The sequence below is a fragment of the Triturus cristatus genome, chromosome 1_2 (genome assembly GCF_964204655.1).
Source record: "Triturus cristatus chromosome 1_2, aTriCri1.1, whole genome shotgun sequence".
In the NCBI taxonomy this organism is placed as follows: Eukaryota; Metazoa; Chordata; class Amphibia; order Caudata; family Salamandridae; genus Triturus; species Triturus cristatus.
In genome coordinates, this window is record NC_140580.1 from 289,792,104 (window position 1) to 289,813,943 (window position 21,840).

Here is a 21,840-nt window from a genome sequence, read left to right on the forward strand (position 1 = left end):
TGACTTTAATTCCAGTTTTACACTGAATTAGAATGTTGGGCCAGGGTAACGGTAATTGTTACCTGGCTTATTTTTTACAATTAGGATTTTCACTATTTGAATGTCAGAGACAACGAGTTGTTTTTACTCCCTTCTGGTATGATTAATGGATCTTCGTTGTGCGGTCTAGTCTTCCGTTCATATGTGACGTTATAACATCAGCCACTGCTACTTCCGGTTTGATGATCAATCTGATTCCTACTGACTTCGTGGCGTACTCGTTCCACAGGTAATTCTGGTTCTAAGTCTGTTATACTTTTAGCAGCTAGGGAAAGTGTTGTGGCATTTTATTAATGAAACTTAGATGTGACGAGGCTATACTTTACCTTGTTGTTTATCGTAAATAATGTTAATCACTTCCGTTTTACTGGCTCTACCAACCATGATGGTGAAGCGTTTTCGGGTCAATTGTAGTTTACTTATAGACTGATTTGGGACATTGATGCTTTACTTTACATAGCTGACCATAGTACTCAATTTTCTGGGTACATTACTAGTTTTTATGGATTATTATTTCATCTTTGTATACCTTTATGGAGCGTATTGACAGGAAGTTTTTGGTGATCTCATGTGTGTGCTATAGGTCTGACACTGAATAAAACTCCACGGTGCTGACCAGTCTCGTTATGTCCTTTGTGCAGGTCTTTATTCTGAAGGGGTACTTACCCGGTTAATATATACGGAGTGTCTTATACTCCATTTTCCTGCGCAGCCGAGAAGGAATTTCAACTGGCGGAGAGGTGAGCCGGTTGCCTTCGAATTTTTAATCTTGCTCGGATACTTTGTTGTTATGGTGTGTTACTGATCAGGATTACACCCCCTTTTTATGATTTCAGATTACTTACACTTTCCCTGTCAGCCTGATAGGTAAGACTTATTCCGGCTTTTTCCGATTACCCCTTGATACAACGGATTGATATTCACTGTATATTATTCCTATTTACTCATCTGTTCTTTCCCTCATTTTCTCCCTCGTGTACTGTCTACCGAGGGGGTCATACTAGATTCTAAATCTCTTTCATACCATGACCCAATATAATAATATTGTATTGGTCTCAACCTATACTTCTATCCTTGTATTTAGAACAGTGATACCTTAAAGTATTCAACGGCCCGTGATGACTAGAACTTGACGTATGTGTTGATTCTTAATCATTTTGTTGTGAATTTCGTAGTGTATACACACAAATAGGACCAGAATTGAATTATATTTTGAGATGTCATTACTGCACAATCATGTCCTGCACTGGGTTTGTGGTGTCGCAACCTAGGCTTTACTATCTCACTTAGTATTTTTTTCTTTTCATGGAACCAATTTTCTGTCACACGGGTTATATTGTGTGTGTTCACAGTCGCAGTGTCCGGTTTTCTCACGATTACGTGTGCATAGGCATCCTATGTTTAACTGTTTTTAGACCTTGGTCTACTTGGGGGGTTTAGGGTTTGTTCTCCCCCTGTCCTATTTGCACCATTGGATTTGTACTTTTAGACTCCTACGCACACACTGGTGGGCGCCATCGCATACCGCAAATCTGAAACCCTTCACAAGTATTTATTCTTTGAACCTAAGCGGTAGGGGCAGCCCCAACATTGAAAAAAACTCAACATCAATATCTTGTTTTGTAATTCTTACTGATTACTTTACGTGCATTATCATGAATCGTGATCAAATAGCACAAGAATTGTTTCAAAATTTGGCCAAAGGAGACACTGTGGCTGCAAGTGTTAAAAACACTAATCAAATTAGAAATGAGGGATTGAGGGACAGATCTCACGATGAGATGTGTGGTTAGGCTCCGCCCAGATATATATGTGATTTTGATTTTGATTTTCTCAGGAACTTCTGAACGGATTTACACCATTTAAGCAAAAGGCACAAGTCTGAACTGAGGACTACCTCTTTGCCAAATTTGGTGTAATTCCGTTGAGCAGTTTGGGCTGTAGCTGCGTCAACAGGTCCTATGGGAAAATGCATGGGGAAAAGGCGTTTCGGGACCCCCCCTTTTTTCTCGGCCCCCGCTTGACGAATCACAGTGAAATTTTAGGGATAGGAGCGGACCCGTGCTGGCCAAAAGTTTGGAAAATTTCGCGAAGATTCATCAATCGGCGCCAACGTTATTCCAAATAGAATGTTGTGGATTTCCTATGGAAAATAGGTCCTAACTATAACTACCTCCTGGCGACTGCCAGTAGGTAATAAATATATACATGAAGATTAATCACTGCCATGATTAGATACATTTCTATTGAAATTTTACTGTTCTAAGATGGCCACCACTGAACTGTAAAGACATGAGCTTTAAACTTTTTGTCCTTTTTCATTGTTTATTACACTTAATAAAATAGATGCTGTCTCTGCGTTAGCCACAGCGTGAGCAAGGCGAAAGCTGAAACACGTTGCTGGTGCAGTCGGTATCATTCACTGCATTTCCAAAGTGTCCTGGCGTTCTTTATAAGCTTGAAGAATTGTGGATCTTTATATTTCAGGGCTCCGATACCCTGTGCGAGGACCGCCCTACATTGACAGCCTCTTACATTATCGGGATTGGTATCGATATATATATATATATATATATATATATATATATATATATATATATGTATATATATATATATATATATACAACAAGGTTTGAATTTTGCCAAGAACGCATTGAAGTACCAAGTAGGTGGAAAAATGGCAGTGATGATGTATTCTGGGTATTGTGGTCCGAGTACTACAATTGAAGACCATTGGAAAACTATACAGTGGTGGGACACAGTTATAATGAAAATAGTTTAATTTTCAATGGTTTTTCCATGATTAAAACAAAAAGTACTTACTGCCACTGTATGCAAGAGAAGCGATGTACATTAATTTTCAGAAAACTCACTGCCGCTTTAAATCGAACAGGTGGACATCAGTCCTTCTTCAATGTTTGGAGCTACGTTTAAATATGCTAACGAACCCATCCATTGAACCTCTGCATATGATTAAGCCTCGAGGGAGGCGAAACGCGTCATGCTGCTCTTGTCTCCAATAAAGAAATGAAGAAATGCAACAGCATGTCGGAGTGGCCTGTTTCATGTTACGAAGGGTAACGGGCTTTTGTTGAATATATATATATATATATATATATATATATATATATATATATATTCACTGAAAAAACCATCGGTTTCACACACGTTATAGTTAGGAATTAGCATTTAAAAAACCTTGCAAATTCACTTAAAAAACCATAGGTTTCACACATGTTATAGTTAGCTGGACATTTCACTCGTAAAAAACCAATGAAATTCCTCCGTTATAGTTAGTGCAGGCAACTATAACTCACGCGACCGCAATCCTCTGCTGATCCTCTGCTGATGACGTCAGATATTACCTCACTGATGACATATGTGACTTTATGAAAAATAAATATTTGTAATATATGTATACCTAAAGATTAATGGAAGAAGACATGGGTAAATAAGTGTCTAAATACTGTGATGTAATATCTGACGTTATCAGCAGAGGATTGCGGTCGCGTGAGTTATAGTTGCCTGCACTAACTATAACGGGGGAATTTCATTGGTTTTTTACGAGTGAAATGTCCAGCTAACTATAACATGTGTGAAACCTATGGTTTTTTAAGTGAATTTGCAAGGTTTTTTAAATGCTAATTCGTAGCTATAACGTGTGTGAAACCTATGGTTTTTTCTGTGAATTTGTACGGTTTTTTAAATGCTAAGTTATTTATTTATAAAAAAAAAAATTCAGGTTTTTCACCGTGCGCGCACCGTGAAATTTTTTTCGCACCGAGCGCCCACGGTTCGCAGTGCATGCCGTGCGCGCACGGTGCTCGCGCACCTCGCGATTTAAAAAAAAAAATACTAATTGTTTTTTTCTCCCTTGGGGTCCTTCTGTGACCCCCTGACCAAGGCTAGGGGGTCAAGAACTGTCCACTCTGCCCCCTTTTCACGTTCTCCACCTTTTTTTTTCACCCCCTCAGACTGCGAGAGACAAAATGGCGGCCGACACTTCCTGGTTTCGACTGATTCGAATGTTTACCGACATCTAACAACCAATCAGAATTGCGCTCGCGCACGGCAGGGCGCGCGCACAGTGCGCGCACGGTGCACGCGTATAGATATTGATATGCTTTTAAATGCTATTTTCTCAGGAAATACTGAACAGATTTACACCAGACCTGCAAAAGGCACTTCCTTGACCTTATGGCTACCTCTCTGCCAAATTTCACGTAATTCTGTTCAGCCTTTCGGGCTGTAGCTGCAACTAAATGTCCTATGGAACAATGCATGGGGAAAACACGTTTTGGGACCCCCCCTTTTTCTCGGCCCCCGCTTGACGAATCACCCAGAGTCTTTCAGGGTAGGAGCTGAGCGGAGCGCCCCATTAGTTTTGAAAATTTCGCGAGGATTCGTCAACCGGCGCCAAAGTTATTCAAATTATAATTTTGAGATTTCCTATGGAAACTAGGTTGTAACTATAACTATCTACTGGCGACCGCCAGTAGACAATATATATATGTATATATATATATTCATCAAAAACGCCCCAACGGAGAGAAGCCACAACACTCCAATAGTTCCCAACACCTTTTAATTGGCAGCTTGCTGACTGGATTCAGGAGAACATGCACAGCATGATGTCCGCCATACGCGTTTCAGGATTAAAAACTCCCTTCTTCATTGGCTTCGTAATGCATAATGAAACAAACGGATTGCTTGCACCTTCTAATAAATAAGGACCTGCCTCAGTGGGCGTTGCCTATCACCTGGCCTTCTGGGTCCTGTAGTGCTCGGCATGTAAACTACAGTGAGTCCGTCCTTATACCTAGAGAACAATATGTGGAAGAAGCCCTCCAGCAGTTGAAAAACCACGAATGTTATGAACTAACAACAAAAGAAATATACCAAAACAGTATTCTAAACTACCAAACGTTAATAAACAAATGTCATGAAAAATCTATGTTAGACTTGGATGAGTACCTATTTTTAAGATCAATGAATCCTATATTACCAACTTTTTACCATCTTCCAAAAGTTCATAAGGATAGTTTGAGACCACCAGGGAGACCTATAGTCTCTTCCTTAGGGAGTCTAACAGAAAATCTCTCTAGATTTATAGATAACTATCTTTTTCAGTCAGTCTTGCAACTATCTTCCTATATCGAGGATACCACTGACTTTATCATGCACATTGAAGGGATACAGTGGCATCCATCTTATCTTCTTATTGTTTGGGATATCACAAGTTTATACACCTCTATAAATCATGTGCAGGGTTTGCATGCTGTGAAATATTTTCTACAGAAACGACCATTGAAATTTGTAGAACATAATGGGATGCTACTTGAATTGATTGAATTCTGTTTGTTGAACAATATATTTCTCTTTCAGGGAGATCTATATAGGCAGATATCTGGGACCGCGATGGGCACCTGCTTCGCCCCCAGCTATGCAAATTTATTTGTAGGCTGGTGGGAGGAGCAGGTGGCCTGGTCACCGACCAATAAAAATTGGACGGATGAAATAGTGGTATGGTACCGATACATCGACGATCTCTTCCTGATTTGGAAGGGGTCGCAAACTAAAGCAGAAGAATTTGTGACACATCTAAACAGTAATAATGTAAATTTACGGTTTACAGGCAAGATAAGTTCAGTGGCAGTGAACCATCTGGACCTTAGGGTGACAATACAGGAGGGGATACTGACAACAGCCCTCTATAGAAAGCCCACAGCGGGCAATAGTATATTGTACGCCACAAGTAGCCACCCACCGAAACTCAAAAACAGCATTCCATATGGGGAATTTCTTAGGTTGATACGCAATTGTTCAAGAGAATGTGATTTCAACTCGGCAGCAGAAGAAAGCCTTAATCGATTTTTAGTCAGAGGATACCAGAGTGAACAACTACCGAGAGAGGGTCTATTTAATAAAACAGGACAGATAAAACAAGATGAAGGCAAATTCCGTATGGTGACAACCTATTCAGAAGATGCAAATAGTCTCAAAAAGATCATGAAACGGAATTGGCATGTATTAAAAACTGTCACAATAATCGGAGCGGATATTCCGAGAACCCCATTGATCACCTTTAAGAGAGCTCGCTCATTAAAAGACAATTTGGTTCATAGCCACTTAGAAAATCTGCCTGCACGTAAGGGAACACTGAATGATGCAAAGGGGTTTTACCCATGTGGTAAGTGCAAGGCATGTGCTTTCAGTAAACAAGTACTTACTTATGAAGTACAAGGACTGAAAACAGGGAAAAGAATCAACAAATTTATGACTTGTCAAACTACTCATGCTGTCTATTGCCCAAAGTGCCCATGTGGCCTTAGGTATATAGGCAGCACTATACACTGTGTGAAAGTACGGGTTTTAGAGCATATGCGTGCCATAGCAAAAAAGGATTTTAACTATCCAGTTGCTAGGCACTTCGCCATCAAACACAAAAGCAATAGGGATCTATTACAGTTTTTTAGCATTGACTGTGTCCCAGTGAACATCAGAGGGGGAGATAGGATGTTAAAACTAAGAAGATTAGAGTCACGTTATATTATCGATCTCCAAACAAAAGCCCCCTATGGGTTAAATAGTGGGGAAGAACTGACAGTACACCTGGGAACCTAGACAGTGAGATGACCAACAGATTTTAAACCAATTATATGATTCTAAATATTTGATTCAACGACATACATTTTTTTTTTCTGGGTTACAATATGCACATTAGAAGTTAAGTCGATATTTGACATAAATCCATAGAGGGGGATCTGGCAGTCACGAGAAAGTGATTGCCTAAAGCCGATACACGGCGAGATCACTTGATTTGAATGGTATATCAATTATGTTCATGAATATTATTATGACAAAGAAACTCGTTGCACATACCATGAATTGCTAAATATATAAATATTAAATATAGGCACAAATATTGCTATTGCAATACCATTATAAAATGGCGCTTGTATCTTTACGAGCGTTACCCCTCTTTCGTCTTTATGACTAGAACTATGACGAACAGATTTTAAACTAATTGTATGATCTGAAATATTTGGTTCAACGATATAATTTGTATCTGTGTTACGATATGTACATTTGCAAAATAATTCGATACTCGCAGAATGTTACAGAGGGGGATGTGGCAATCAAGTGATTGCCAAAGGCCGATACACGGCGAGATTATTTGATTTGAATGGTATATCAATTATGGTTATGAATAGCATTATGACAAAGAGATTTGTTGTATATACTACGAATTGCTAAACATATAAACATTAAATATAGGCATGAATACTGCTATTGCAATACCATTACAAAATGGCGCTTGTATTTTCACGCGCGTTACCCCTCCTCTGTTTTGATGACCAGAACTATGACGAATAAAAACATGTCGCTGGCGATTGTCAATCACAAACACTGACGAAGGACAAGCTCCGAAACGCGTTTGTTTGCTGTGCGTTTTAAATAAAGGATATTTGCTGCAATCGGACCCCGTGAGTGCTGATTTCCTGGTGTAAAGCAGGAGTTGGCAGCGAGAGAACATATATATATATACATATACTTGTGAGAATAGGGATTTGCCTTGATTATCATTCTTTGTGGTTTTCTCTCTCCTTGCTGTTTTCTTTCCATTACCCTTTTCCCTCACTTGATCGCCCCAAACCCCCAATACCTTCATGGTAAGTGGAATTGGGGATGTCAAGAGGTGGATTCCATTGTACATCGTTCTGATCCCAAGAAGTTTCCCTGGATGCCATTGGAGTGTAGACAAACAGTTACACATGCCCTGCTCATCAGCAAGTTAGATTATGGCAATGCTCTGTTCTTAAGCATGGCAGACTACCTCTTTGCACGCCTACAGGAACTACAAATTGCTGCAGCCAAACTGGTGTGCAATGAAAGCAGACTGAGCTCAGCATCAATGTGCATGAAACATCTTCACTGGCTACCCATGCGACAAAGAGCAGTGTTTAAGCTACTCAGTCATGCACATTAGGCACTACACTGCAGTGGAGCAAGAATTTTAAAGAATAAAATATAATTCTACGTTCCCACGAGGTGCCTACGGTCCCTCCATCAAGCGCAGGCCAGGACAAAGTGTATAAGGAAAGTGAGCACAGGAGGACGTTCATTCTCATATCTGGCAGCAAAAAAGTCGAACGAACTGCCTCAAGACCAATGCCTTACAGCAGATTATTAAGTTTTTAGAAAAAAACTTAAAACCTATCTGTTTGCTAAAGCCTAATATCTGACAGATCTACTACTCCCGCTGGCAGCTGTACGATGAGTTCTTGCTACCTAGCGCCGTGATATTCTTTGGGATGATTGTTAACCCGCTATAAATAAAATAAATGAAATAAATAAATAAATAAGTTGTCCCACACGCATGAGACTTGACAGGGTGGGACTGCTTTACACTGATCCTAGGGTCCGCAAAGAAGGCATCATGTCAGATAGCTGGGTGGTGGAAAAGGGGCAATCGACAGGGCTGTCACTTCTTGCCGCTACTGTTTGCCCTCGCACTGGAGCCCTTGGCGATCCTTTTATGAAAGGAAATGGCACCTTGGGTCATACGGGTGGGGGAGTCCATTCAAGTGATTTCTTTATATGCAGATGATGCCTTGGTCTATGTTTGTTCCCCAAGGGAGGCAGTGCCACTGCTGATTAGGCATATGGCTGCATTTGGCGCAGTATCCGGTTTGCAGATTGATGTCCAGAAGATTCTGTTATTCCCATTTCTTTATTGCAGTCCCTCGAACTTAGAATCCGGTGAGAGACAGAGGTCTTCTGTTACCTACGTATTATGGTTACCCACACAGAGGCTACTGATCAATGCCTAAATGGGGATAGAATTCTGTAGGACCTTTCCAAAGCAGTACAATTCTGGAATACAGTAGCACTATCGGTATGGGGCCAGGTGGTGAATGCTTAGATGGTTTTTTACTCGAGGTGGTTATTTATGGTTCTGAATTCATCGTATCCGCTTGGTCCAGGGCTATTTCAGATGGTGAATTGCCTGTCGATCTCTCCGGTATGGGCAGGGAAGCGAAGCAGAGTCGCCTTACCAGTGCTTTTAACAAGACAAAGAGGAGGGAGGAATTGCACTACCAGATATACAACTTTATTATTAAGCAGCACATCTGAAGCATGCTGCTAGGTGGCTAGTAAAGTCCAATAACTGGGGGGAACGTCTCCTGTGAGGACGAGTTGTTGGCGTTCTTGGTGATGAGAGAGTGCCAATTGGGGTTTCTGATGCCATATTTGTTACGACATACAGCTGTGATAGGGGAGACGTTTGTTACAAAAATACGTGTGGGGCTTCGTATGATAGGGAGTTTTTGTCTATGGGATCTTACACCATTTCGCAAAAGAGACTTAGGTATGTTCATGGAACCCTGGAGAGATGGAGGTTGCCTTCGAGCTGGGGACTTGTACCCAAGGGGAGGTCTTTATCACATTTCCTGATACACATGAGACATTCCAGCTGGGTGCAGGTCACTTCCAGCAGTATTCAAAACTGGAAAATACAGTGAAAGTAGTGTGGTGTAGCTTTCCAGCAGCGCTATTACCCTCTCAAGTGCTGGGAGGATTACTCAAATGGGGTGAGTGCAGGCACTTGATTACCCTCTTGTACAAGGTTCTTAAGGGGGTATCAACAAGCCAGTTACATCACAGGCGGACACATTCATTTTTGTTAGGCACGGGGAGATTAAGTGATTTGCCCAGAATCACACAATGTTTAGCGTCCCTGCCAAAACTCCGACCCAGTTCCCCAGCTCTATGGTCGACCGCCCTAACCATTAGCCACATTCTCTCCCCAATTTGTATTGGGGTGAGACCCAGAGGAAGGAAGATGCCCTATAGGTATTGGCAACTTGCACTGCTCTTCGCAACGTGTGGGTAGAAATTGGGTGGATGGGGTCCCGTCTACTACAGATAGCACTCTAGGTAAAGGATGTGCTAAAATGGGCACTTGCAAAGGAGCAGCGTATCAAGCTGTCTCTGTTTGATGAGAAAGCGCCAGAGGGTGCGTAGACATGGGTGTTATTATTGGAACGATTTAAAGAGTATCGCAAGCATGATAAAGATTTGGACACCTGAAGGCATAACATCAAGATGTGTACAACTGTGATATGGGTGCCAGGAGTCGTTAAAATATGCATCTACTGGTTTAGCTCACTGACTTGGTGTAATTTGTCGTGTAATTTGTCATGATCACTCTGGATGTTGCACTGTTAACTGAAAGAAGAGATTAAGACTGGGTTAGTTTGATCTCAACATCCAACTTAATTTTTTTTACTTATTGATTTATCCCTATTAATTGAGTATAGACTTCAGAAAAGAAGCAAGAACAAAAAAACGGATCGTGGGGGAAAGCCTAGTTTTCATATAATTCCATCTTTTTGCCCACCAGACATTTGTGTAGATCCATTGTCTCAAGAGGAGCCTAAGCAGATATGGGATGTCATGGGCCCGTTGACATGAGACAAACCCGAGTGCCAACGAATGCTTGATCGAGTGCCTACATTGGAGATTGTTGCCATATGATCCATGCCTGTTCTATGTGTACTCAAAAGGATTTGAGTGAACTTCAAAAGGATTTGGGTAAAATTCAACAAAACAAAACAGAGCAGGTGTGCATTGGCTTTGTTATATTGGATCTTCAACAAGTGGTTGGAACCCTCATGTTTCTTATATCAATAATCTTGAGAACTGAAGAATGTTAGACTATTCATTCTTCAGCGCTGTTGGATGATGGAGCATGCAGAATGTTTATTAACTTATATTGGCCTATTAAAAACAATATTTCTAAATAAGCTAAGAAGATGCCAGAGGCAGCTCAAACTGTTGACTGCTCGCTATTGGTTTTGGACCCTCTAGAGGAGGATTCTCTACCGTTACAAGTTTTATTTGGAGACTATACAGTAGTGATTCCTTTGGATGTGAGAGCCTCTTCTAATTATGATGTAATTTTTGGAGTCCCTTGCCTGCAAGGCACAATCAATGCATCAGTTAGGTGCTAGAATGATAGCATTATCGTTGTTTTACCATGACCGTTTTCCTCTTTCTATGCGTGCTGCAGAATGCAGCACTTGTGGGAAGAGGTATTAACGAGGAGAGATAAAGATATTTCTCCTCAATATGCCTCTCTGCGGAAGGCGGAACATATTGACGCATTCCTACATTTAACAGTCTTGGTAAATCTGGGAATGCAACAAAATCCAAGGATAGATGCTTGGGAACATAAATACTCTACCCATGGAAGGCCTCCCTGGAGCAGACTAACACAAGACAGCAACTTGCGCTACCTTGCGTTACTCCAGATATACTAAGCCACGCACAGCCATGCAAGGTGGCCCTCTGTGGCCTGGTAAATATCATTTTAGATTTTGCGTTGTCCTTCCACTACTTTGCATGGCGCACAGACGACACAAAACTTTGATAAATATGCTCTTTGGTATCCCAATTAAGTTAAAAACTCAGCAAGGCATGGTGCATATAAACATGCACCACAATCACCATCTTATCTAGTTTACCACTGAACCATCCTAACAAAGCCTTTTGACAGCCATTATATAGCTTTCCCTAAGGACGGGGTGTAAATTAACCAACATGTGTGTTTGTGAGAAAAATTGCATGTCCTCTGATTCCCTTCCCATTTGTTTTTTTTTGTGAAGAGCACAGTTCAAAAATCTTTTATAGCCAGGAATGTAAATATAGCTTTCTGCCACAGTTTCATGCATAAATATTATTTTGTATATGCAAAGAAAGTCAGTGCATTTGGGATCTGTAGTGATACTGGTGAGAAACTGATGAGTTGGTAACGGGAAACTGTGTAATGCGCAGATTTCTACTAATGTAATTCGAGCTTATGATTTATTTTGATAGCCCTGATGAACTCCGAAGTTCATGTTCATGTACCTAATGACGAAACACGTGTTGGCTACGAGATTGACTGAAGTGACTACAGGATTTATTGAAGTTATCTAATTTCATGTGAAGAAGAAAGACTAAAAAGACAAAGAAATATTACTGTATTTACGTACTGACATCATTGGACAATGGGTTTCTCAGGGGTCTTATTAATTTATTCAAACTGGGGATTTCGTCCACATCATACTTGAGGGTGTTGGTGGCCACCCTTTCTCTTTGGAGCACGCGGGGATTATTTGAGATTTACATGGGGATACTTACAGGTTTGCGCAATCAATAACCTTGCCATAGGGACTTTTTGCTCTTAGTTTGTTAAACAATCTCAAGTGACAGATACATTAAAAAATAAAGACCTGTCCATTTTCCTTTTACCTGCTGGTCTGTCAGCCTGATGGCGGTACACTTTTATCGAATTGCCCGTAATGCGTGCTACTGACGCATCACTTCGACATGATCAAGGCCATTCCATCTCAGTGGGTAATGGCAGCAGCGAGTGGGGTTTATGTTGCATTGTGCTGGTTTATTTGGTACACAAGCATAGCATTGTTTGGTGTCTGCATGAGTAACTTGCTTAAATAAATGCTTTAAAGCACAGATTAATCTTAATACAACTGTTTTTAAGGAAACAACATTAATTCCAAGGAGGTAGGATGCTTCTAAATTCGATTGTGATACCCACTACCACGGCAAGAAGCAGCTAGACCCCAAGTAATTGTTGACCATTGTGCTACACAGATACAGAGTAACATAATTATACATATCTAGATAACAGGACACTACTGATACATTGATAAAATTAGCAAACTCCCTAAGCATTGCGATCAAACAACCATGTTTTCAATGCCTCCCTAAATTTACCAAAGAAAGCTCATTCCTCAGAACAAGGTGGTACAATTTGCAGGTCCTTAAATGTTATGCACCCAACCAATGTCCGAATGTATTTCCTACTAGAATGACTTGTTTGGTGATACAAAAGTTCATTTATTGAATAGAAGATGAGTTGGTAGGCTTCGTATATGTTCACCCGATTGAAAATAAGTTTATGTGAGTGATTGAGCTTGCGAGAGCAAATTCTCTTTAATATTTCATGTATCATAATGGAAGTAGTAAATTTAGGAATGGCATAACGTCATGTGCAGTAGGTCTGCAATTCCCTGATGCCTATGATCATAGATCACATTAGCTACATTCAGGAATAGCAGATCATGATGCTTTTTCGATCTACTACATTATCAGATGGCAGACTATTGTTTGGCTCGCAATTTTACTATGACATTTTGAGGAACACATTATATCATACACTCAGTTGTTCACTAGGCCTATGAGCCATCTGTAGTGAGTGACACAAGTAGAGATTCAAGTCACTCTTAGAACTACACTCACATTAGCAGGCGGTGTGGATCTGTGCAATCGCACAAATTGGGTCCTTATTATCATATGGTTATTTACATCAGATACTCTGTGAAAGATCTCAATAGATATGGATTTTGCTTCCTTCAGGTATTGTTTCAAAAGCACAATCAAGACATAACCAGTGTATGCTGACCTATCTTGACAGCGCACATTCCTTTTGCACACTTTATTATAATTGTAGTAATGACGTCCTAGTAATACGTCCTAAGGCAGTCATTTGGCTGAAACGCCTCAACATTAAAATACGAAGATGATCCCAACTTAGTAAGCTTTAATAGAAAGACTTCTGGCTCAATAAAAAAAGAGGCACATAGTTATATTCTTTTTTAATCTCTAAAATTAAAGAGCTTCTTTGCACAATGAAGGAAACCTTAACACAGGTGCAATGCTCTGAAATTGTAAACAAGGTATTTAAACAGTAGCTACTTCAGTTCTCTTTTGGAATGTTGCTGGTCTATGCCATAAATGCACAACGATTGAGTGAACTGACTTTGCGTCCAAGTTTCACATTCTTTGTTTACAGGAAAGTTGGCCACTGGACCCAATCTATCTCAAGGGTTTTAAAACATATCACTGTCCAGCAATTCCGTCCAACTGTGGGGGACCCAAAGGGGGCTTGTGTGTCTACATGTCAAACACGGTGGCTCCCTTGAATATCGCAGTGATCACAACTAGAGTTTTTTATCATATTATTACTCTTCAAATTACAGAGCACTCTACCCCTGCTATTGTAAACTTTTACAACAATGCTTGTACACGGGATATTATTACAGTCCTCCATCAATTAGACTATGATCTGGAGTCAGCTTTCCCCATCGGTTGCAGGGATCCAATTATTTCAAGTTATGTCTTTGCCTTCAGCCATCCAATAGGATATGTGGTACATCAACAGCCCGCCCCAGTCGATCGAGTATTCAGAGGTTTTGATAATTGTGCCAGGAATAACAGAGGGTCCAATACATATAACGGGATGGATAGGTTCTCTGGGCTGGAAGATTGTGATTGACGGCCAGCCCACTCTGGAGCTAGGAATATAACAATCGAACTAGCGCAAAACCTCTCTGAGAAAGGTGAAGACCAACTAAATGTAGCAGTGGTTGTTAAACCTGGTAGTGAACTAAATCCGCTAGTTGGGTTAACAACAACCGACCCGACTCAGATAGGAGTGGTAAGACCACCAATCTCGGTGAAAGAGGCGGGGTGTCCCCTGCACCGTCCAAGCGGTGCTGGAGGAGGTAACGAACACGGCGCCAAATCCAACATGGGCACTATCTTTAAGGATAAATTGGTCCACTCAGAGAGGGATGGTTTGAGCGCTCCATTACTGAGTTTAGACATTAAATAGGGAAAACATAGAGAGAATGGACCACTGTCTATAATATCCTGGAACATTGCAGGCCTAGGTCCTAAGATTGCCTCTTCTGAATGGATGAGATTTATCACAAAATTTGATGTATGTCTCTTCCAAGAGACCTGGTCAGTAGATCCTGTGTTCTGTAATGGCTACCTCAATTTTTATGTCCCTGCTTTAAAAAGTGCAAGAGGCCACCTGTCTGGTGGGTTAACTATATGGATAAGGCAGGATTTGGGGTGCCAAGTAAACCAAGGTTCAAGAACTAGCGATTGTAAATTTGAAACTTGCGATGACATATTATCAATAAGGATTATCTCTCAGACCAGGATTAAATTAGAAGTTTTTAATGTGTATGCACAAGGCTTACCGGGGGGCAACAAATCTGTGGTTGTAAAGGAACTGGAAGACTTATTGGGCTCTTTGCCCTTGAACACCTAGTAGCAGGTGATTTTAATACCTACTTTGAGCCTTTGGGCCATGATATATCACAGTTTACAACCGAGGAGGACGCTAGATGGGGTATCCCAACCCTCGAGATTGCTCCCGTGAAAAGGTGGACGGAGGCAGCAATCCAGTTAAAAAGATTGTGTATAGGCAATCATTTGAGGGCAGCCAACGGGCGAAGTGTGTCAGATAAATTAGGAAAGAACACCTTTGATAATGGCTGCAGGGCGAGTCGAATAGACTACTTGCTTGTTCATGTGAAGCTTTGGTCCCATCTTAGAGATATGAAGGTCATTAATCGAACCGAGAGTGATCATCACCCACTTGCTTCGGTCTTCAACTTGTCCCTATCCGGGAACTTAGTATCCCAGCAAGGTGATTTGGAGCCCGATCAAATTGTATCTAATAACATGCGCCATCTAAAGTGGGGTAGGATTGTGGGAGACCCAAAAATTATGTCCGCCATTAAAGATGAAGTAACCGGTGCATTACATGTACCTGGTTCAGCTGTAGATGGTTTGAACTCCTGCCAGGTTGTGGTGGATGTTCATAACAGGCTTTTTGAGGGTCTCAAAAAATATTTTTTTAAACCTATCTCTAAAAGAAACACCAAGCATTACAATAACGAGGGATGGTACAATTTTGATTGCAGGAAAGCCCGGGCTAAACTTGGCAGTGCCCTCAAGACGAAAGATTCAACACTGGTAAGGTCTGCCAGGCTACATTATAGGAAGACAATGATAGAGGCAAAGAAAATGTGGGACAATGATAAGTGGAAGGATCTCCTAGATGCTTGCAAACGTAAGAATGGTAAGCTATTCTGGGACATATATAAATGGGATAGGGGTGGTGTCCCAGAGCGTCCACAGAACAACGTGGCTCAGAGTGCGTGGGTTGACCACTTTAAACCACAGTATGCAGCAACCTGTGAAGAAAATCCCAGCGATACTTTTTGCCATGTATATTACGATAAGGCAATATTCTTACCAGTAGATGTAGAAAGGGCCCTAGACACAGTGTCTGGGAGTAGAGCACCTGGCATGGACGGAATCCCATCAGATGTGTTTACCAGTGATAGACACCTTTGGTGTAGTTATATTTCACGTCTTGCTAATGCAATCGCCCAGGGAGCCGATATCCCCTCCTCGTGGAAGGGAGCTGAAATTGTCCCGGTATTCAAAAAGGGGGATAAGTCTGTAGCTGGTAACTACAGACCACTCAGCCTAATAGACTCGATACAGAAGATCATTGGTCGTCTGTTTTTACACGAGATCTTAACATGGATAGAAGACCGGGAAATCTTAAGCCCAATGCAGGCTGGGTTCCGACGTCGGACCAGTACAATTGACCAAGTTTTCCGCTTTGTCACTTTGTATTGGAAGACGGTGGTCCTAGGAAAGGGTGCCTTATATGCGGTGTTTGTCGACCTAAAAGCGGCTTTTGATTTAGTCCCGCGAAGAAAGCTTTGGCAGGTCTTGAGAGAAATGGGAATTGCACCTGAACTTCTTTCCCTAGTCATCCGCTTACATGAGGGTAATGTCGCTCGGGTCCGGTGGGGGGGTGTGGGGGAGGTGACGGAGGACTTTCCGGTTGGCAGGGGCGTGCGGCAGGGATGCGTCTTGGCGCCGACCCTGTCCTCGCTCTTTATCAACGGGGCGGCCGACTTCCTCTCGCTGACCCGCTGATGCGCCGGCATTGGCAGGGTCACGTGTCCCTATCCTCATGTTCGCGGATGACACGCTGATTGTCTCCAAGACCCCAAGCGGTTTACAAAAGGCACTTGGGTGTTTTGAGGAGTTCTGTAAAGCTAGGGGTCTGGAAGTTAACACTGAAAAAACTAAGCTCATGTCCTTTAATGAACATAAATCATGCAAGGGGAGGGTCTACATGAATAACTTACCCCTCGAGCAGGTTACTTCATTTACATATTTGGGTATTACTTTACAGAAAGGCATGCGATGGGGTTGCCAATTAGATCGAGCCGCATTAATACATAAACAAAACTCAGGTGCTCTCCTCTCCAGATTTAAAGCCTCATTTACAAAACCGATCTCCCCAGTACTAGAAGTCTATGGGATGAAGGTTCTGAGTTCATGCTTATATGAGGCTGAGCTCTGGGGATTCGGAAATTTGAGCAGCCTAATAGTGCTCGAGACTGCGTTTTTACGCAAGATTACAAATCTCCCTTCAAGCACGCCGTTGCGACCCCTATTACTGGATCTTGGCAAAAAGCCACTCGAATATCTTGGGAAGCTTCGCCCAATACTTAATTGGCATCGGCTGTGGTGCACAGAAGAACTTAACAACTATAGGAGTGGCCTTATGGATGTTATAAAATCAGATTTGTTTCACAAAATACATTGGTTGTGGGGGATCAAATCTCTTCTTGGTAACATAGGCCTGATCGATCTTTGGAACGACCCATTAAATGCTGTTTTCCCTACAAAGGAAAAGTTGAAAATAATATATTGGGAATGGGTATTCAAGGTAGAAACTACACAAGGCCTTTCTACCCATCTAACATGTTGTTTCCTCGACCTAAAAGTTTGTCCATCTTTAGAGAGGTATTGGGATTTAATTGAAAAAACCTCCGACCGTAAACTGTATTTCCAACTAAGGGTGGGTACTCTACCTGTTGCGGAATTTACCTCCAGATGGGGGGGTCGACACAGCAAAACTGATAAGTGCTATAGATGCGTAGATGTATGTGAAACAGTAGGACATGTACTATTTTTTTGTCCCATGTATGTAGTACCCCGAAAAATCTGGATAAAGCCTATTTGCAGACTCTTGGGCATTAGGAGATACGCTATATAGCTCTGCGTATCTTGTGCACAGATTCTGCTCCCCCCATTTGTATAGCTGTGGCCAAGTTTTTGGGGTGGGCTTGGTGCATACGGTCAAAAGCCCTGAGTTGTGATGTAAATTGTCCTTAATACACTCATATTCAGTAGCATTTATCAGATGTAGTTAATCTCGTTTGGTAATCAAAATAGTATGCCCCTTGAATTGCGCCAAGCTGACATAAAATCAAAATGATTTGGTACTAGATTGGCTTAAAGCTTCTTAAGTACTGTATTGATGGTATTGATGGTTGTTTAGAGATTTAATTGTAATTTTAAATTTTTAGATAATTTATTAATTGTTTTATACTATGATTGTAATGTGCTTTTATGACTCATTTGTCGAATAAAGCTTGATTGATTGATTGATATGTGGGATGGCGTATCCTGATAATAGTGAAATTACCCACTTCTCTCATTCAGAGTATGGGGAACTGTTAAATGATTTACTATCTAAACATAACCCGTGTTTTTGCAATGAACTCATCTGTACTGCTGTTACAGTCAGGAGTACCAACAATGGTAGGGGTGAGAATAGCGTGATAGACATTGTTTCCCCTGCATTATCCAGAGCTGGTTTTAGAATTTTCTATCCACGATATTGCGATCAGCAATCGTTTTTCCCAAAGTGTTGCTTTGAATACCAACCTCCTTACACAGGGGGGATGCAAATAGAGTTTCTACAGTAGAGAATATTTACATCTCCCGTCGTAACGGGTATGCACTGAGAGGGTCTCTGGCGAATCCATCCAGTTTCCTAGAAAAATTAATTCTCAAAGAGAGGGTAGCTTTTGAAACGTGTTTAGACGAGTCTACAGAGGTGCATGATTTTATTTCGGCTTTCGATTTGATAAAAAAGGCATCAGAGAAGGCTTAGTGTCAACTGTGAGGGCTGGTCACTGGTCAGTGTGTCTGGTTTGATTCAGTATGTACAAAAGCTCTCAGTAGTTTAAAATCAGCTCTAGCCAAACCTAGATCCACTTAGGAGGATCAGGAGCATAGACATGCATGCAATCTCGCTGTTAAACAACGGAAAAAAAACGTCTAAAGGAAGAGTCCTGGAACCTATTCCTCAAGGCCAGTCTGACTAATGAGAACATCACATTTTGGCGTAACATTAATTCTCCTTCTTTTAACACCCCTGATTGTCCCAGAGTAGAGATAGCCATTACTGAGGCCGATTGGCTAACTCATTTGACTAATTTGTATTCTTCTCAGAAAGATACTGTGACTCCCATTCCCACTGCATATGCCCCTAGATTTCCTGCCACTACGTTATCCCTGGTTAACCGGAATTATCCTGACTTTTCCTTAGATGAAGTAGTTCAGGCCCTGAGAGCAAGTAAAGGTGGTAAAGCCCCGGGCCCTGACGGTATCCCTATTGATCTGTTCTAATCTAATATTGATCTCTGGGGCCCCATCCTTACCTTGCTCTTCAGACCCTGTCGGAAGAAAGGATTTTTGTCTTTGTGGCCTGAGTCTTTCATTGTCCCTATATCTAAAAAGGGAGACCGTAACAGCCCAGCACAATACAGGCCTATTTCTCTTCTGGATTTAGTTAAAGGTGGTTGGACGTATCCTTCTAGGCTGACTGCAGGACTGGGCAGAGTCTAATAATATCATTTGGGATCTGCAGTATGGTTTCAGGCCAGGGTTGGGAACCACAGAACAGGCCACTAATATTGACCTACTTAGTGGGAAATACGCCCACATCAAAGAAGGTAATCTGTTTTTAGTATTTGTAGATTTATCTTCTGCCTTCGATTTTGTGGTACACGATAAACTATGGTCCATTATGGCTAACATGGGCGTGGACTGTACTATTGTTAACTTTCTCAGAGATCTGTACACCCTAGGACAGGGTAGAGTACATTATGGCCTTAACAGCAATTTTACCCGGCCATTTAAAATAGGAAGAGGGGTACGTCAAGGCTTCGTGCTTGCCCCCTTTTTGCTTAACCTTCTTGGAAATAGCTTTATTCGACAATATGTCATAAAAGCACAAACAATACATATATCACAAGACAATTAAATAGTACAAGACTTTACACAAGATAAAAGGTTATTAAATACTGGTCATAATTGTCGATTAGTTCATAATAATATTCATATATGACCACTAAAAAATATTTCCTAAAAAGCCAGCGATATTAAAACCATCATACATTAGTTTAACTAGCAACTGGGAATTGTGCAAAACGTGTGCGTATAAACCAGACCCCTCTTAAAAATTTTGCTACAGCAATAGCTATACAAGGGGTACAATCTGATTCCAATATCCTCATGGCTTCAATATACTGTCGTGTACTCATGTTTGAACAAATGGGTTTCACCCACTTACGTCTTGGGCCAATATAAAGGGGGCATAGAAAAAATAAGTGAACGATTGTCTCAGCCATATCCAGACACTTGATACATTTATCATCTGGCGGTTGCACCCATTTACATGTAAAAGCTTTGACTGGCAGAGATCCTACCCTAAACTGAAAAAACAGTTTACGATCTAAGGGACTCTCAATAATATCCCAGTAAGTTTCACACCATGGTCTAGACTTAAATTTGAAAAAATGGCCTGTGAGGTTAGTGTTCATATTGGCAAGATAAAATGTTGAAAAGACCATTTCCCAATATGTGGCTTTTAATTGCTTTTTTGATGGGAAAGATGATAAATCCGGTGCTTCCCATTGTGAAATAAGGTCTAATTTTATTATAAGCGACCTGATCTCTCTGAGCCAATACATTTTGTGAAATCGGTCTGCCAAAATTACATCCTTCAAAGCATGAGCATAATGTGAGAGTTCAGGTGTAGTCCAATTTCGCCTCCAGTATAAAAGAGGGCGCAACCTCACTGTATCAACCACATTTTTCCTACCTAAATCGAATAAAAGAGGGACGGTAGGAGTACTTTGGGGGACGCCAACTAAACTACGTAAGATTTTATTCTCTGCTTTAGATAATTGGCTCAAGTTGTTAAACCCCCATAATTCGGACCCATATAGGGTGGCACTCAACACTTTCATGTTATATACCTCCAATGCAGGGGTGATTGGTTTAGTGAAAGAAGATTTGTGTTTGGACAATAAAATGCCCGCATGCTGGTGGAATTTTAAAATTGCCATGCCCAGCTTTCAACCTCCAACGTAGGTGTAAACTCAAAGCTGAATGGAATAGGCTGGGTGTTCGGACTTGTAGGCAAGCCATCATTGCGACCCTGAATCCCGAAAATACAGCTTTACACCTGGGTCTAACAAATTTTATTCAGTGAGCTTACCGTACTCTAAGCAAAAAGGGTCTAGCTAACATGAATTTTAGGGAGGATGTATAGGAATGATTATTATGCTCTGCACTTGGATATGCCAATACACTAAACTCTATTTTTTAGGATACTGCTTTGTTTTTAATACGTATGCTGTATTTTTACAATTAGTGCGTCAAAAATGTCTGAACAGTTTTTTAAAAACGCTTGTTATTAAGTCTTGAATCATTGATCAAAGATGCGGAAAACTTTAACTTCAAATATGGTTATTGAGCTCCTGCTCGTCTTCTCTTCTTCTTTCGGCATTATAAAATAGTTGTTTTCTTTTCTCTTTTAATATCGATTTTGTAATCTCTCTTAAAGATATCTGTGTTATATCTAAATAAAGATTATTATTATGTTATGCCATATCCAGATGTCGTTTCCAGCACATATTACTCTGAAGTAAAATACCCAAATATGTAAAAGCCTCTACTTGCTCTAGGGGAGTATTATTTAAAATAATACTACCTTTAAAAGATTTGTGTGGATTAAGGGACATGAACTTTGTTTTCGATGTGTTA